This window comes from Protopterus annectens, chromosome 10.part0 (genome assembly GCF_019279795.1).
Source record: "Protopterus annectens isolate FY-2018-M chromosome 10.part0, PAN1.0, whole genome shotgun sequence".
NCBI lineage: Eukaryota > Metazoa > Chordata > Ceratodontiformes > Protopteridae > Protopterus > Protopterus annectens.
The window spans coordinates 1335927134-1335947505 of NC_056744.1; positions in this window are offsets into that span (position 1 = coordinate 1335927134).

Below are 20372 nucleotides of genomic sequence, written 5' to 3' on the forward strand. Positions count from 1 at the left end.
CCTGCTTATTTGAACTGTTTCTTTCTGAAATGTGTGTGCCTTGTTTGCTGTAGCCCAGAAGTTAGTAGTTTATTGGCCATTTTGAGATAATTTCTATCTCTTTCATTTCCCTGCTATAAAAAAACACATTTGCTTATTTGTTTGTGCTTGTATTCAGCTCAGCAAGTGCCTGCTAGGTTCCTGTAGAGTTCTACAGAAGCAGAGAGACAAAAGAGAGACATTGGAGTGATTAAGTATCATTTTTCGGCATTTTCTTGCTGTCTTTAACTAATTCCGCCTAAAATGCCAATTTTTTAGCATTTCTGTGATTGAAAAAGCTTCTTTCTGCTACATATTGTACTTATTTGCTGCCTGCACTTGAACTAAGTCATTTTTGTGTTTAAATAATCAGTTTAACTGTTGTAGGCTACACACTAAAGTGTGATAGCCATTTCTGTGCATTTAAAGTGTTTTTTTTTTATTGTATCTGTTTTATTTTATGAAAAAAAAACAACCCCCAATATATATATATATATATATATATATATATATATATATATATATATATATATATATATATATATATATATACTTGTTTCCTTCCTTTCTGAACTTAGTCCAGTTTTCAGGCTATTGCTGAATTCAGGGCTGTTTCTGTGTTGCCCATACCTTACTTGGATAGAAAGAGGTTTCTCTGTTAACCTGTGAGAGAGGGGAGCTTTGAGCAGCCTATCTGTCCCTGGAGGAGTGGTTTCAGCCCAGAAGTTAGTAGTTTATTGGACATTTTGGGCTAATTTCGATCCCTTTCATTTCCCTGCTATAAAAACCACATTTGCGTGGTTTTGCGCACTGGGCAGCACCAGTTAGCTGGGGTTAAACTATTCCAGGTTCCACAAAGTCTACTCTTCAATTTTTTCCCTTGGAACTAGACAAACTTTCAACTTAAGCACTCAAACCATTCATTTCACAGCCCAGCACTTGCTCAAAACTCATAGCAAGCACTAATTAACCCTAGCACTAGACCCCTTATACTGTCCAGCCAATCAGTAAAACAGCTCACTTTACCAATTCAGGCATGTCCAAAGGGCAGTTTCGGGTGTAATCTCCAGTCCAACTGGTGAATCTGGGCATTTTGAGGCAACGCTCCAACTGCCTCATGTACACAGATAACCCTCTCCTCCTACCACCAAACACTAATATATGCGAGAGATGCAATTATACAGCCAAACTGGAGGCAAAGCTCTGTCAACCCAAGACTGGAACTGACAGCCAAGAGGAGAAAGAAAATACTTGCAACACACCACCAGTCTCACATAGACCTACTAAACCAACACCGGCAAATAACACATAAATACACGAAAACATACTTGGAGGCTCTAAATAAAAATCTGCAAAAGTAACAGAGACCTCCAAAGCAGAGACCTAAGCAACCTCCACACCCCATCACAAACCATGAAACACATACTTCACATAATCAGTGTGCCATGCAATCACAGCCCTTAAGGCAAAATAACATACCCAACACACTAGTAATAGGTGGCTCTATAGTCAGGCACACTGATGTCCCACTAAGTTGGCTGGAGAAGGAGAAGGTTACAGTTAGCTGCCTGTCAGGTGCCAGGATCCATCACATAACACAAGCACTCAGTTCGCTCCAAAACAAGTACAAATATGACTATGTCATTGTCCATGTTGGTGTGAATGACCTGAGATGTACCTCCCTGGACTACATGAAAAGAGACATGGAAGAGCTCTCTGATCATGTAGCCCAGGCTGGTATGACCCTGACCCTGAGTAGCATCCTGCCCTCACCAAGAATGAAGCCATAGTATAAAGAAAAAAATGATCAATTTCAACAACTGGCTTAGTTTCTGGTGTCATTCAAAGGGGATCCAGTATCTGTCTGCCTGGGATGACATGCTCGACAAGCCACCTTGTTTCACAAGAGATGGCTTGCACCTGTCACATGTAGGCTTTCAAATACTGGCCAAGGCTTTTGCTGCCCCCCATAGTGCTTTTTTTAGGCAAGGCTCAAAAGACAAACCCAACACTGTAAATAGCACAAGTAACCAAAAACTGAGGGTAATGCTACTCAACGCCAGAAGTCTAAACCTCAAAATTCATGCACTCAAGGCACACCTCAGTATGGAGAACATCAATATCTGTGCAGTAACAGAAAGCTGGTTTAAGGGTCCAGAGAGCACCCCAGCACTTCCAGGCTATAACACATACCATACTTTTGGGCCACAGAACCCAGACCAAAACACAAAAGGTGGGGGTGTATCCATATTCATCAAGGATACCCACACCTCGAGGTTAGTGTCACAGCACAATGCCTCAGAGATCATCCATGTGCAACTAACAATGGGCAAAACTACAATTCAAATTGTAGCTTGTTACAGATCACCCACCATGACCCAGGACCCCCATTCCACATTTCTGGAGACACTGGAAAATATGAAGGTACTACCAAATGCCTTAATATTGGGTGATTTCAATTACCCAAACATTTACTGGGAGAACTACTCAAGTACTAACTCCCTTGCCCAATGCTTTCTAGAATTTATAAACTCAAATGCCCTGGATCACCAGGTAAACACCCCCACCAGAGGTGACAACATATTGGACCTGGTCATCACCAACATGGGCGACCGGTGTTCTACACTGGAGGTCAACCCCTTGCTGGTTAGATCAGACCATAGACTAATCACTCTGGATAGCCACATTCTGCCCACACCCCCAGTCATGGAAACCACCATGAAAATCTTTTCAAAAGCAAACTTCACGTTACTTAAGACCGAGGTAGAAAGGTTCACAGCACCCATGCTAAAGGACAACGCTGTCCAAGCTGCTGAATCCCTTATAAAGGCACTCTATGAGCACCTGCAATAATGCATGGATTGTGCTATCCCAAACAAAACCAAGACTCACTCCTCCAAGAAAAGGAAACCAGTCTGGTGGACCACTGCCATAAACAAGCTGTACAATAGAAGGAAGAAACTAGTACAGAAAAGAGTAAAATCCCAAGAAGGAAAGACATCTCTGATCAGTATCAGCAACAAACTACAATCCCTCATATAATCATCCAAGACTAGCTTCAAAAGAAAAATTCCCAAGGACTCCAAAGATAACCACAAAGCGTTCTTTAGCTATGTCAAGAACCTAAGTGGAAACTCTCCGATCTGCTCTGAGTTTGTGCAGAATGGCACAACATACACTGAACCGACTGATATTGCCAGCATTCTGGCAGACAGGTTTATTGCAAACTTCACCCCCCGTCTCATCCCCTAAAGGGCCCATAACCATACCAGAAGAATGTAGAGCCTCAGTAATCACTGAAACACAGGTCAAAACAGCCCTATCCAAAGCCAAAAACACAGCTTCAATGGGCCCGGACGGTGTCCCAGGCTGTGTCTTACACGAACTCCAAAATGAACTAAGCCCTCACCTAAACACACTGTTCAAACTAAGCCTCTCTACAGGCTACATACCCATAGAGTGCTGCACAGCAACAGTTATCCCACTCGGTGGAGCCACAAAGGACCCCGGGAACTATCACCCTATAAGCCTGACTAGCCTGGTCTGCAAGGCTATGGAGGGCATCATCATGTTGCTCATTAACAGAGTCATTGGGAACCTCCAAACATTGGACCCTACCCAGTTTGGCTTTGTTAAGGGCAGATCATGCCTTTTAAACCTGGTGGACTTCTTTGAGACAGTTACTAAGGCTTTAGATGAGGGAAAAGAGGTCCACACAGCCTACCTAGACCTCGCAAAAGCTTTTGACACCATTCTCCATTCTGGTATTATAAACAAGCTCACCAGCTTGAACATAAACCCCTACATCATGAGATGGGTTGCCAATTGGCTCATGGATAGAACCCACACGGTGAGAGTTGCAGGCCCTAGGTCCGACTCTAAACCAGTTACAAGTGGCGTCCACCAGGTCTCAGGCCTGGGACCTCTCCTGTTTGGTATATACTTCTCAGAGGTACAGGCAAGCACAGGAGGACTATGCCTGACCAAGTTCACAGATGACTGCAAACTGGGGGCCATAACTGACTCTCCAGCTGATACAGATATCCTCCAGAAGGGTCTCACTAAGACAAATACCTGGTGTCAAAATCATGGCCTTAAGCTACATCTCAAAAAGTGCATAGTCATCCCCTTTGGAAAAAACAAAGTACCCGCGAACTACCACATACGTGGCAGTCCCCTAAATACAGAAAATGTAATAACGGATCTGATAATCATATTGCCAAGGTGGTTAGAAAATCCATCTATGTGGCCCACCTAATCATAAAAACGGTTTGCATCTAGAACAAAAGAGGTTAGCGTGCCCCTTTACTCATCACGCATCAGACCCATCATAGAGTACAATGCCCCATTTGGGATGTACCTTACAAGACACCTGCAACTGCTGGAAAGACCACAGAAGTACTTTACTAAGAGGATTACTGGCCTCAAACAGATGCCCTATGCAGCCTGACTGAAGAAACTCCAGCTGTACTTGGTAGCATGCCACTTACGCAGAGGTGATCTCTGCCTTACATAAAAGGCCATGTCCAAACCAGAATTGATGGACATGCTCCACCTAAAAAAAAACAAATACCTGAGAGCCACATGCTCTAGGGATCTAAACCTCACCACAATGATAAATAGGACATGCTGGAGGAATAGATTCCTGTCCCAGAGACTCCCCATGCTTTGGCACAGGATTCCAAACTGGAGGCTGAGCTCTCTCATCTCAAAACTGGCGTAACCAGTCAGGAGGAGAAGGTAACCTCACACAACACAATTCCAGTATCACATAGTCCCACCACATCAGCGAACCAAACACATAAATACACAAAAACATACTCGGAGGCTCTAAATAAAAATCTACCTAAGCAACAGAGACCTCCAAAGCAGACATCCAAGCAAACGCTTCCTCAAAACAAAGCACACACAACACATAACCCACAAAGTCAGTGTGCCAAGCAGCCACAGCCCCTAAGGCTGAATAACACACCTGATACTCTTGTTATAGGTGACTCTATTGTCAGACACACTGACATCCCGCTCACCAGGCTGAATAAAGAGAAGGTCACGGTGAGCTGCCTGTCGGGTGCTAGGATCCGACACATAACGCAAGCACTCAGGTTACTCCAAAGCAAATACAAATATGACTCAGTCATTGTACATGCTGGTGTGAATGACCTGAGACATACCTCCCTGGACTACATGAAAAGAGACATAGAGGAGCTCTCTAATCATGTAGCCCAGGCTGGTATGAACCTGACCTTGAGCAGCATCTTACCCTCACCTAGAATGATGCCACAGTACAAAGACAAAATGATCGATTTTAACAATTGGCTAAAATTTTGGTGTCATTCAAAGGGGATCCAGTGTCTGTCAGCCTGGGATGACATGCTCGACAAGCCACGTTGCTTCGCTATGGACGGCTTGCACCTGTCACCACTGGGCTTTCGGATATTGGCAAAGGCTCTTGCCACCCCAATAGTGCCTTTTTAGGTAAGGCTCAAAAGTCAAACCCACCCCCATAGACAGCACAAGGAACAAGAAACTAAGGGTAATGCTGCTAAACGCCAGAAGTCTTAACCTCAAGATGCACGCACTCAAAGCTCTCCTCAGTATGGAGAACATCGATATCTGTGCAGTGACAGAAACCTGGTTCAAGGCTCCAGAGAGCACCCCAGCACAACCAGGCTATATCTCATATCATGCTTTTCGGCCCCAAAACCCAGACCGAACCACAAAAGGAGGGGGAGTTTCCATATTTATCAAGGATATCCACACCTCCAGGTTAGTGGCATTGCACAAAGTATCGGAGACCATCCATGTGCAACTAACAGTGGGCAAGACTGCTTTTCAGTTTATAGCATCCTACAGACCACCCTCTCAAAGTCAGGAATCCCATTCAGCTTTCCTGAAAACATTGGAGAACATGAAGATCTCTCCGAACACCATTATATTGGGTGACTTCAACTACCCAAACACTGACTGGGAGCACTACTCAAGCCCCAGCACCTTAGCCCAAAGATTCCTGGAAATTATAAACTCAAATGCTGTGGAACAACTAGTCACCACTCCCACAAGAGGGGACAACATACTAGACCTGATCATTACCAACATGGGGACTCTATGCTCCACACCAGAAGTATATCCCTCATTGGTAAGATCAGACCATAAATTAATTTCACTGGATGTCCACATCCCGACCCCACCCCCAGCCCAGAAAACCACAGTGAAAAACTTCTCAAAAGCAAACTTCTCACTTCTCAAAACTGAAGTGGAATCCTTCAAGGCCCCAGGGCCAGTGGAAACTACAGCCCAAACTGCAGAATCCTATATAAATGCATTCTACGGACATCTCCAGGAATGCATGGATCATGCTATCCCAAACAAAACCAAGACCCAATCATCCAAAGGCAGGCGTCCAGTCTGGTGGACCCCTGCCATAAATAAACTGTACAACAGAAGGAGGAAGCTAGTACATGATAGAGCAAAATCCCTAATAGGGAAGGCATCTCTGATCAGTACTAGCAAAAAATTACGATCCCTCATAAAATCCTCCAAGGCCAGCTTCGAGAGAAAAATTGCACAGGACACCAAAGACAATCATAAGGCTTTTTTCAGTTATGTTAGAAACCTGGGATGCAACTCCCAGACTTGTTCTGAGTTGATTCTAAATGACAAAAAATACACTGAACCCACAGACATTGCCAATATCCTGGAAGACAAGTTAAGTGCAAACTTCTCCACCCCCTCCCCCCCAAAAGAGCAAGTATCTATCCCGGCAGAGGGCTGTCTTCCAAACATCTCAGATGCTCAGGTGAAGGCTGCCCTCTCCAGAGCAAAAAACACTGCTTCCATGGGACCAGATGGCGTCCCAGGTTGCGTCCTACATGAACTACAAGAGGAACTAATCCCTCAAATAAAACAGCTATACAATCTCAGCCTCATTACAGGATATGTGCTCACAGAATGGTGTACAGCAACAGTGGTCCCACTCCACAAAGGTGGAGCCTCTACGGACCCTGGAAACTATCGCCCCATAAGCCTGACTAGCTTAGTCTGCAAGGCTATGGAGAAGATCATCATGGAGCTCATAAACAAAGACATTGGGGACCTACAGACACTAGATCCTACCCAGTTCGGCTTTGTGAAGGGCAGATCCTGCCTTTTGAACCTGGTTGACTTCTTTGAAACAGTCACCATAGATGAAGTTCCATGTGTGGTAGTCCACACAGCCTATCTGGACCTTGCAAAGGCATTTGACACAATACCCCACTCGGGCATCATAGATAAGCTATCCAGCTTAAATATAAACCCCTATGTCACAAGATGGGTCGCAAACTGGCTCAAAGACAGAACCCACAGAGTGAGAGTTGCTGGGGCCATGTCAGACTCAAAACTGATCACAAGTGGCATCCCACAGGGTTCTGTCCTGGGACCACTCTTGTTCAGTATATACTTTTCCGAGGTACAGGCAAACGTGGGAGGACTATGGCTCACCAAGTTCGCAGACGACTGCAAACTGGGCGCCATAATCAACTCTCCAGCTGACACAAACATCCTTCAAAAAGGTCTCACAGAGACAGATAACTGATGCCAGCACCATGGTTTAAAGCTAAATGCCAAAAAATGTATAGTCATACCCTTTGCAAAAACAATGTGCCCAGAAATTACCACATAGGCAGAAACCCATTAAGTACAGAGAAAGTTATTAGGGACCTGGGGACCCAAGTTGATAGCAATCTCTCCTTTGAAAACCACATTGCCAAAGTGGTTAGAAAGACCTTCTACATAGCCCACCTCATCATGAAGGGTTTCACATCTAGATCAAGAGAGGTAATCGTGCCCCTTTATTCATCCCTCATCAGGCCCATCATAGAATACAATGCCCCTTTTGGGATGTACCTTAGCCGACACCTGCAGCAATTAGAAAGACCCCAAAAGTATCTCACCAAGAGGATCAAGGGTCTCAAACAGATGCCATATGCTGCTCGGTTAAAAAACTCCAGCTCTACTCAGTTGCATACCGCCTACTTCGAGGCGATCTATGCCTGACATACAAAGCTATGTCAAATCCAGAATTAATGGACATGCTCCACCTCAGTAAATCTAAATCCCTTAGAGCCACACGCTCGAGGGACTTGAACCTCAGCACAGGAATAAATAGAACTTGCTGGAGGGACAGGTTCATAACCCAGAGGCTCCCTTCACTCTGGAATAGAATTTCAGTTCATGTGAGGCAGAGCACCTCACTGAATGTCTTCAAGAAGAATCTCGATAAGTGGATGGGGGATCGTAGGTTTGTCCCAGGGATTACTCCCGTGTCACTATTGACAGAGGCACAGTAAACTAAACCTTAAAAAGGGCACAGTATACTCAAATCAAGGGGTGGTGTAAGCCATACAGAATCAGGCTAGGCTTATAATTGCCCCAGGGCAGATAGCCTAGCATGAACCTATGAACCTATGAATAAGCAGAGCCCCTCACTAACACTCTTCATGAGAAACCTTGACAAGTGGATGGGAAACAGAAACTTTACCACGGGGATCACTGCACTGGCTCTGCTGGGCAGAGGCACAGGGAACTAATGGCTCTGATGGACAGAGGCACAGGGTACTAATCTAAGGGGGTGGTGAAAGCCAACACATTCTAGTTAGGCTTACAGATGCCCTCGGGCAGATAGCCTAGTACTTAGCTATTAACCTATAAACACACATGCAAAATTTGCTGCAGTGAATTAGAAGCCTTACCAATCTAGGTCTTACACAATACAGATCACAGTACTTAATGCATGCACTATAACTTAAGTCTGATATTAGTATGGCTTTAGGTAGTCTTATGGTAGATGACATCAGCAGGCCTGATGGGAACAAGAGCTTGGAGGCTGTCATCACCTCCTATGTCCAATGCAAATCCCTGTTTGTTTGCAAGTCAGAGAGGGATTCATATTTGTTTTTAGGAAGTTGTCCATACACATCCAAACATAGCATGTGGGCTGGAGTGAGATTAGAGCCCTTACCTATCTAGTCTTACACATTACTTATCTCACACACCATGGCTTCAGTCTGACAGTATCATGGCTTTACAGTCTTATGGTAGATGATATCAGCAGGCCTTGTGGAGGATGAAAATCTGGAGGTCTGCATAAACTGCAAGAGCTGAAGGCCTGCATCAACTGCAAAAGCCAAAATGTGCAAAGCAATGCTAGCTTTTAAGTCAGCAAGGGATGCACAGTTGCTCTTTGATGGACATATACACACACAGCAAATGGGCCAGAATGAGATTAGAACCCCTTTTCTATCTAGTCTTATACACTACAGATCACAATACTTATCAAATGCACCACAGCATAAGCTTGACAGTAACATGGTTTTAGGTAGTCTTAAGGTAGATGACATCAGTAGGCCTTGTGCAGGATGACAGTTTGGAGGCCTGCATCAACTGCATGAGCCAAAAAGTGCAAAGCAATGCTGGCTTTGAAATTAGTGTGGTATGCACACTTGTTCTTTGGGATTATACAGGCCGACACACACACACATATACACACACACACACACACACACACACACACACACACACACACACACACACACACACACACACACACACACACACACACTAACTAGGCTGGAGTGAAATTAGAACCCTTAGATATCTACTGTTATACACTACAGATCACAGCACTTAACACATACCCCCACTCAAGTCTATTTTGTAAATGACTCCAGGTGAAGTAATGCTAGAAAACATAAACAAGCCCTGTGTTGAACAGCTTGGATGGCCTGCAGAGTCACATTGCTTCCTGCTGTCATCTGCAGGTTGTAGCCTAACAGAAAAGAATTATGTAGCCTTGCTATGTGACAACAGCACCCATATTGGGTATATGTGTCTGTTTGTATTTTGATGGACAAGCCAGTGGCAAAGCTAAATTAGCCCTGTCAATTAGTGTGCACACAACATAATACAGTACACACTTTGTTCAGTTGTTGATATATGTGTGGTGAAATCTAGCAGACATAGGGAACTGTAGTGAATGTTAGTGATGTTGCTGCCATAGATACAAACATATTGCTTGACATTATATGTACATATTCGTATATGATGCCATACATTTTCAAGGTTTCCACATGCTGTAATAGGGAAACATGGTATGACTTACCACTATTTAGATATTTGCAGCATGTACACAGGTTTGACTCATAATTATGTGTGTTTCACATGAAATTGTGGTTTGCTGTCAAATGCGGTATCATTTACAGATGACATGAGAGAAGTCTGCCAGAACTCTTAACTCCCGATATCCTTTTAGTCCTCCAGATGCAACGCATGTTATTCTATGCACTTCCACATATTTTTAAGTGCATTATCTAATGTTGAGCCCTTCCTTTTGGTCCTTTGTCCAACACTGTTAATGTTGTAGTGCAACTTTACTCTCCCTGATCTGGATATGTAGGGCAATGCAGACACACACACACACACACACACACACACACACACACACACACACACATATATATATATATATATATATATATATATATATATATATATAATTTTTTTAAACAAAATTGCTTGCAGAGCAACAAATTTGTGCTCTACTTAACTAAGTGTATGGCCATGCACAGAGCCATTCTTGTCTTGTTTGTGTGTTTCTAAGCTTCATGCAAATGGGCAGTGCATAGCTTACATCGAGACTTAATGTTCCATAAATGGACTCCAGTCCATAGCTAGCTGTACTCCAGGCCAGGATTATGATATGTTTTGAAACACTCAAAGCTATATCAACCTATATAATCAGGTCCATAAATTAATCTACAATTTCAATCACTGTGTGCTGTATGTAATATTCACCTTTCTATTTATGTCTTCCAAATCTCATATGCTTAATTTGTAATGTATTTGTCAGCATATTATACTCCTATGACCAAATGGTTAATTTAGTCAAGTTATTTAGCAGAGATGCCCTATCTGTTTCACGTGTAATCAGTATACCAAATTTCAAGTCATCTGCATACAGACTGTAGGACAACTCAAATGAAATGGATAGGTCTACAAAGAAATCTGAACAAGTTTGGGCCTAGGACAGAGCCCTGTGGGACACCCTGACTGTAACTAATTATTTCACTTGTCCATTGATACCTAGTTGTTTTAGTTTGTTGATCAGTGTTTTGCATATGGCCCTGTCAAATCTTTTTCATTCATAGCTATTATATTGTCATAGTACATCATGTTGCAGGTGGTACTTAGATCTTTTTTCAACATATGCATGCTGATACATGGTTTCAAGTACAATCCTTTATGATTCTGATATTAACTAATCCAATATTACCCGGGACTTTGTAAATAGGTCTTGGATATATGGCGCAGAAAAATAGGTTAATTCTACTATAACACACACACACAGAGTCACAGTCTGTTAAACAATACAAATTACTCCTTAACATGCCAAATATCTAGATATCTCAGGATTAGAGCCCTAAACACCATCACCCAAGCTACCTGCCTTAGTCCTTTGAGCCACAGAGGCTGCTTGACAGACAGGGGTCATTCATCACACCATCACCTGCATAAATATGTACTTTGCTATTCTAAGTTAACTAACACATAATATGGATGCTGTGTGGCATACTAACTGTGTGAAATGCTCATACAGCATAGATGATTTATTGTTATGGCAGTTACAAGGGGACACTGCTGTTATGAGGGGGTGGGGGAACAAAAGTCCATGTTCTGCTAGGACACACACTAGTCTGGCTATCATTTAATCTCACTGTCTAACATGTCCCTTGAATGAAGTACCAGTAATCTGCTGCAGCAGGACTGCATGAATATTCTATGCATGAGGCCTACCAAATACAAATAATGATATGTTAGTGGAATGGGTGTCTGGAGTCCCATGTGGATGTAACTTTTGTCCAAATAGCCCAGTATAGTTGCCTGCATAATGCACCCAGTCCATAACTACAATGACATAACATACTGATCCACTATATTACTGTGTAGGTTATGGACTTACCTCACAAGTGCATCAGTTAACACAATTGTAGTTCTGGCATTACTCTGATGTGAGCAGTACACAGCCAATACATGCATGGATAGGTACAGAATGTGTGATTTGGTTGATAGTCTTTGAAAGGTACCTGTAGCTAGTATCCTAAGGGCTACACATACCTTAATTTCCACTGAGATGGGCTCCCATCTGTTAAATCTGACTATGAGTTGAGGGCAGCAGAGCTCACTGAGCTCTTATAATATGTCCCTGTCCACCCTGTAGCGCTCTAAAATTTCCAGCTCATGTAGCTCCTGGAAGGTTACCCTGAGCCTGAACACTTTTGCCTTCTTAGGCTAGGCCTGTTGTCAGCAGCACCAGCAGCACTGACTTCAGCATCTAGCACATACAGATGTAGAAAAGCTGCAGCAGCCCCTAGCATTGTCTCAGTTAAAATTTACAAGTCTCTACTCCAACGGTTCAGAGTATTGAAGGAAAATCAGAATGTAGGGTGTATGTATACTTTATACAGTTCTGCTGTAGGTTCACCATGTCAGATTGGCTAATTATGATGCAGTTCACCTGCCTAGGATATAATTCATATGATTTAAAGGCCCTACTTTATTGCGTGTAGTATAGCTTACACAAAAGTATATATTATTAATTGAATATATCTGGTTTTCCTTGACCAGTGGCTACATCATCACTGTCATGTGGGTAGTCTGCTCACACGAACATGCTAAGCTATGTGGTGTGCCATGCAAACATGCACTGAGCACTACAATTCCTAAAAGTACCACAATGGGAATATCAAAATTGTGTAAGAGCCTACATGAATGGGATATGCAAACATGGTTGCTCCTTTCAGCAATTCAACAATGGAACCTCATTTGCATACATATTCATGCTGACAGCCTGGAAACTATATGGTTCTTAACCATATAAGCTGGGCAACAGCACGAATGCACTGTGGTATGGACCCGATGCAGGGTTCTACAGTACATTTGTGCAAACTACATTACGGATGTGATTTTAAATTTCTTTTTCCTTTTAAGCATGTTATGGCAAGTATTGTGCTAACATGAAAATTATTTAAAAAATTATTAATTTTACATATCCCTTTCCTTTTACAAACATCCAATCTGTATGTTTTGCACATGTATGTATGTATGTATGTATGTATGTATGTATGTATGTGATCTACTATTTTCAGAGGATTTATGTCCATATTCACGGACTTTTACATCTCCTTCTGTCTGTGTAGACTTCTGTACATAGAAAATGTCTGCGTACACTATGAACATGGACACTGAGTCTACACGCATGCCTTTCACCTTGTTGGATTGCTCCACCTGCCTCATTTGTATAAGATTCACTGCTTAAACATAAATTTGCATTGCATGGAAGTTTCCCTGTTTGCTTGTGCTTGTGTTCCACTAAGCAACATTTACTGAATCTAAAAATGTTCGCACTCATGTACGTAACACCTCATACATGTTTTGGGCATCCTTTTCTGTATTAGCAAACACTTTTATTGATGTTAGATGTATAGCAATCTAGACAAATAAATAAAGCTCCTTGCTTCAAAGGGGAGGATATACAGAGCCATGCATATTTTGCCATCTTATTTATTTAATTTCTGTCTCCACTATACAAAATATGGTCTATTGTACAGTGTACAGCAGCAGTAATCATTATTCAGACATTTGTACTGAGGGTAGATTGTGAAAAATATTTAAAAATTTAATTGGAACACTGTCTCTCCCAACACATATACAGTTAGAGCAGCAACCAACACAGCCACTTACCCTTTGTCAAAGTAGCTGCATTAGCAGTTAACAAAATGAAAAGAATGCACACAATCAGTGTGTCTTGTAGCAAGAACAGGCAGGCATAAACAGTGGGAGTCCACGCGAAAGCCAGGGTATACAACTATTTGATTTCAATGTTCAAATCCAAGTTAAACAATCACAGATGCCCCACACTCATAGTAGCTATCCTTTAGTTCAGCACATGCAGTAAGCGTAGTGAGTGAAAGAAAAATAGAATCTTTTAAATGCAGCTGGAACTAAGATTGTTTCAACAACACTATCACAATAGTAGTTCAGTTGCCAGAGATCTCAGTTAAATAGCCATTTTTCACATAGCAGAATCAATCAGACGCAGACACAACACTAATGAAATAGTACACTAGATATAAAAGAAGGAACACTTAAAATCAAGATGGCTTTGCTTGTTCTTCTTCAGGCAAAAATGTCTCGACTCCAGAACACCACACTGGTCAAACAAATGTGCTAGCAAAATCAAGGAAAAGGGACCACTGTTAAAGAGCCCTCATATAAACAGAGATAAGTAGTCCCATGTCAACTAGTGGAGATAAAAAGACCAAGAAACAGCACCAATGAGCTATTATAACACAAGAATGTGAAACAAGGAAAGAAAATGGTGAACTATCATTAGGACTCTAATCATAACCAACACATTATGGATGTGAAGAAATTCACCTCAAGAACAAAGCTCTAGAGATTAATCTGTATCAAGAACCTATAGAGAGGGTTATGATCAGTGAAATATGCTCATAAATCTTTGTAGCACATGGAGATTTATTCATGTACTACCAGTTAATGAAAAAAAGAAAAGGAAAGACTGTAGGAGCAGAGTCTTTTACTGGCTGTCAAAGCTTTTTGTTCATGATGCGGTAATTACTAAATCATCTAAAAATAGCAAAGCACTTACAATATAACTTCTCTGTCCTGTGGAACTTGTTGCATACAAACTGGCTGATGGTAAACACTTCCAAAACCAATATTATATTATTTGGCACCCCAACACCATAAAAGCACCAACATATTAATCCCAGACTCAGGTGGCACAGATCTAGGACTTATCCTTGTTGACTACCTAACCTTCACCACATTCATTGAAACAATTATCAATGCAGTCTTCTGTTGGCTTAAAGCCTCTTATAAATTCTCTAGTTCACTAACACCAGAGGCTAGGAATCCAGTAGCAGTGGATTTTCCTATACCTAGTTTAAAGTTTTCAATCCCTTTTATTTCCCTTTACTCTATTCACAATAATAACATCCTACACACCACAGAGAATAAAATACTAATATTTATCACATTGCCTATCTTCAGGGAACATCGTTGTCATACTATCTGTACTTGCAACTAGCTCCTTTTGCAAGCTGGAGCAGTTTACTCTTAAGTAAACTCACTTACAAACTGCTCAGTGATTCATATTGTGTGGTATTACTATCCACTTTCAAAAGCATTACATATATTCTCTTTGGAGCATAGCTGATTTACAGCCAGACCATCAGACTTGCTATAACTGAAACAGCTTTTTCCAAAATGGCACCTGCTTACCAGACAAGCACTCAACAGAAAAAAATGAACTGACTGCTTAAAAAAACCCTTAAAGGGACAGTCCCAGGGATGTTTTGTTTTGATTCAGCCTTTGTTTGCATTTCAGGTTTGCCTTTCTGAACATGCTTACCTTTGGCTGAGGGGAGCAGGGGAAGAGTTTATAGGTTCATAGGTTTATACTAGGCTATCTGCCCTAAGGCATTTATAAGCCTAGCCCAAAGTTTTGTGGCTTACGCCACCCCTTATGTTAAAAAATACTGTGCCCATTAGTTTGTTGTGCCTCTGTCCAGCAGTGACACAGAGATGATTCCCGGGGTAAACCTACGATCTCCCATCCACCGGTCAAGATTTCTCTTAAACAGAGCCAGCGAGGTGCTCTGCCTCACATGGACCGGGATTTTATTCCACAGCATAGGGAGTCTCTGGGTGACAAATCTATCCCTCCAGCATGTCCTATTTATATCCGTGCTAAGGTTTAAGTCACTTGCTCTAGTGGATCTGGTAGAGTTGGATTTTTTGAGGTGGAGCATGTCCATTAATTCCGGGTTGGACATGGCCTTGTATGTCAGGCACAGGTCACCTCTGAGCAGGCGGTATGCGACTGAATAGGGCTGGAGTTTCTTCAGTCTGGCAGCATATGACAGATTTTGGAGTCCCTTTATCCTTTTGGTGAGGAACGTTTGGGGTCTCTCCAATTGCTGCAGGTGTCGAGTGAGATACATCCCGAATGGGGCATTGTACTCGATCATTGGTCTGATAAGTGAAGAGTACAGGGCAACAATGACCTCACTTGATCTGGATGTGAATCCCTTCATGATCAGGTGGGCAATGTAGAAGGTCTTTCTAACCACTTTAGCAATGTGAGTGTCAAAAGAAAGGCCACTGTCAACCTGGGTCCTCAGGTCCCTGATAACCTCTTCTGTGCTTAATGGATTGCCACCTATATGGTAGCCTGGGGTTACCTTGTTTTTCCCGAAGGGTATGACTATACATTTTTTGGCATTTAACTTCAGGCCATGGCTCTGGCACCAGTTATCAGTTTCCGTGAGACCCCTCTGAAGGATATCTGTGTCCAGTGTACTTTCTACTATGGCACCCAGTTTGCAGTCATCTGCAAACTTTGTCAGCCATAGTCCTCCTATGTTTGCCTGTACTTCTGAGAAGTAGATGCCGAACAACAGGGGGCCAAGGACTGAGCCCTGTGGGACACCACTTGTGACCGGCTTGGAGTCTGACATGGCACCAGCAACTCTAACCCTGTGGGTTCTGTCCTTTAGCCAGTTTGCAACTCATCTTGTGACATATGGGTTTACATTTAAGCTGGTAAGTTTCTCTATAATACCCGAGTGGGGTATTGTGTCGAAAGCTTTAGTAAGGTCATGGTAGGCTGTATGGACTGCCTTTCCCTCATCAATGGCCTTGGTGACTGTTTCGAAGAAGTCGACCAAGTTCAAAAGGCATGATCTGCCCTTGACAAAGCCAAACTGGGTCGGGTCCAATGTCTGCAAGTCCCCTATGTCTTTGTTTATGAGTTCCATTATGATCCTCTCCATAGCTTTGCAGACCAGGCTTGTTAAGCTTATGGGGCGGTAATTACCAGGGTCCGTAGAGGCACCGCCTTTGTGGAGTGGGACCACAGTTGCTGTACACCACTCCTTGGGCACGTATCCTGTGGTAAGGCTAAGATTAAACAGCTGCCTTATATGTGGGTTTAGTTCCTCGTTGAGTTTGTGTAGCACACAGCCGGGGATGCCATCCGGTCCCATTGATGCTGTGTTTTTAGCTTTAGAGAGAGCAGCTCTCACCTGCGCATTTGAGATGTCTGGAAGGCTACACTCTGCTGGGATAGTTATCTCTCCTTCTGGGGGGGAGAGGGGGGTGATGTTTGCACTGAACCTGTCTGCCAGTATGTTGGCAATGTCTGTGGGTTCAGTGATTTTTGTATCATTTTGGACTAATTCTGAGCATATCTGGGAGTTTCCACCCAGGTTTCTAACATAGCTGAAGAAGGCCTTATGATTATCTTTTGAATCTATTGCAACTTTTCTCTCAAAGTTGGCCTTGGATGATTTTATGAGTGCTCGTATTTTTTTACTAATAATGATCAAGGGTGTCTTCTCCTTTATGGATTTTGCTCTATCATGTAACAGCTTTCTCCTCTTATTGTAAAGGTTGTTTATGGCTGGGGTCCACCAGACTGGACATTTGCCCTTGGTGGAAAGAGTCTTGGTTTTATTAGGGATTGCCTGATCCATGCAGTCCTGGAGGTGTTCGTAGAAGGCATTTGTAAGGGCTTCCGCAGCTTGGATTGTGGTTTCCACTGGCTCGGGGGCCTTGAAGGATACCACACCAGTCTTGAGTAGTGTGAAGTTTGCTTTAGAGAAGTTCTTCACTGTGGTCTTTTTTGTTTGGGGTGGGGGCGGGATGTGGATTTCCAGTGAGATAAGTTTGTGATCTGATCTCACCAATGAGGGATATACTTCCGGTGTGGAGCATTTTGTCCCCATGTTTGTGATGATGAGATCTAGTATATTTTCTCCTCTTGTGGGAAGGGTGACTAGTTGTTCCATGGCATTTGAATTTATGAACTCCAGGAACCTTTGGGCTAGAAAGTTGGGGCTTGGGTAATGTTCCCAGTCTATATTCGGGTAGTTGAAGTCACCCAATATAATGGTGTTTGGAGACACATTTATACCCTCCAGTGTCTTCAGGAAGGCTGTGTGAGGTTCCTGAGTTTGAGAGGGTGGCATGTAGCATGCTACAAATTGTAGAGCAGTTTTGCCTATGGTTAATTGCACCTGGATGGTTTCCGATGCTTCGTGCGTTGCCACCAACCTGGAGGTGTGGGTATCCTTGATGAATATGGATACACCCCCTCCTTTTGTGGTGTGGTCCAGGTTTTGGGGCCAGAATGCATGATATGAGGTAAAACCTGATAGTGCCGGGGTGCTCTCAGGAGCCTTGAACCAGGTTTCAGTCACAGCACAGACATCAATGTTCTCCATACTGAGAAGGGCCTCGAGTGCGTGCATTTTGAGATTTAGACTTCTGGCATTGAACAGCATTACCCTTAGTTTCTTCCCATTTTTGTTTTCTAGGGTGGTAGGTTTAGAATTTGAGCCTTGCCTAAAAGGCACTATGGGGTGGCAAGAGCCTTAGCCAATATCCGGAATCCCAGGGTGACAGGTGCAAGCCATCCCTTGCGAAGCAGCGTGGCTTGTCAAGCATGTCATCCCAGGCAGACAGACACTGGATCCCCTTTGAATGACACCAGAAATTAAGCCAATTGTTAAAGCTGATCATCTTGTCTCTATGTTGTGACATCATTCTTGGTGAAGGAAGGATACTGCTCAGGGTCAGGGTCATACCTGCCTGGGCTACATAATCAGAGAGCTCCTCTATGTCTCTTTTCATGTAGTCCAGGGAGGTACGTCTCAGGTCGCTCACACCAACATGGACAATGACTGTGTCATATTTGTACTTGCTGTGGAGTGACCCGAGTGCTTGTGTTATGTGGCGGATTCTAGCACCCGATAGGCAGCTTACTGTGACCCTCTCCTTGCTCAGCCTGGTGAGTGGGACGTCAGTGTGTCTGACTATGGAGTCACCTATGACAAGTATGTTTGGTGTTGTGTTTGGCCTTAAGGGCTGTGACTGCTTTGCACACTGATTTTGTGGTATATGTGTTGCCTGTGGTGTGTCATGAGGTGGCAGTTGCTTGGATGTCTGCTTTGGAGGCCTCTGCTGTTTAGGTAAATTTTTGCTCAGAGCCTCCGAGTATGACTTTGTGTGTTTATGTGTTTGATTCATTGTTGTGATAGCTTTATGTGAGACTGGTTTTGTGGTGTGTGTAGCTGCCTTCTCCTCCTGTCTGGTCTTGCCAGTCCTGAGTTGAGAGAGCTCAGCCTCCAGTTTGGCTAAATAGCTGCATCTCTCGCAAGTATTTGTGTTATGTGGGAGGAGGAGAGGGTTGTCAGTGTACATCAGGCAATTGTAAGATTGCCTCAATATTCCCAAATTCACCAACTGGACAGGAGAGGACGCCAGCATCTGGCCCTTCGACATGCTAGAGAAATTTAGAAGTTAGGGGTGTAACTGAATAAGAGAGAACTTAGTAAGGAAGTGGGTACTCCTGGGGGGGGGTTGCTAGTGAGGGACTTTGTATAATACAGAAGTGCTAAACCTGAAAAGAAGATGCTTTTAAGACAAGTAAAAGCTTTTAGGAACAAGTGCTGCGCTTTTTAGTTAAGGGATATACTGTTTAGATTACTAGTAGAGCAGTTCTAAGGGAAAAAATGAAGAACAGACTTCTGCAGGAAGTTTCAAAAGTGTAAGCCAAATTCCAACTTAAATTACAGTTGTACTGACAACAGCTCTCCCTGTGAGCCATTCATTAGTTCAATCTGTGCATTTTATCCATTGAGAAAAGTACCCTTTCAGGCATTGTGTGACCTAACTGCTGCTGTTACTTTACAAAGCATATCAGTAATGCAAGACCTTTAAAACATTATTAAACAGAGTTTTTATGCTTCTTTCATTTCATATTTTATTCTGTGGTTAAAGCAAATTCTGACAAACTACAACAATTTTATGACATGGCTTCTACCTATAAAAAGCATCTGTGTGAGGCACACAGTAGTGGAAATCATATTTCTCTTTCTTTCATTTCAAGTTTTACTGTGTTCTGATTTTTGAATACTGCCTGGTGTAGTGACTTTCTGACCTCCTATTATGGAATTATTATTCCATAAAAAGCAAGTGTATGACAGAAGGTTAGAGCATCAGTAGACACACTTTTCTGTTAATTTTTTAGCTTCTGGTTTGATGTGTGCTGATTTCTGAATACTACCAGACTAATGCCCTAATTTTTATGCTCAGGCTGTCTGTGCATCTATAGAAGCATGAGCGATGCAAAGTTTAAAAATTAGTATGAAACAAAAAAAGCGTACAAGAATTCAATAAGAACACAAAAAGAAAGAACACACCAGTACGAACCAGGAGCTGTAGAAAATTCA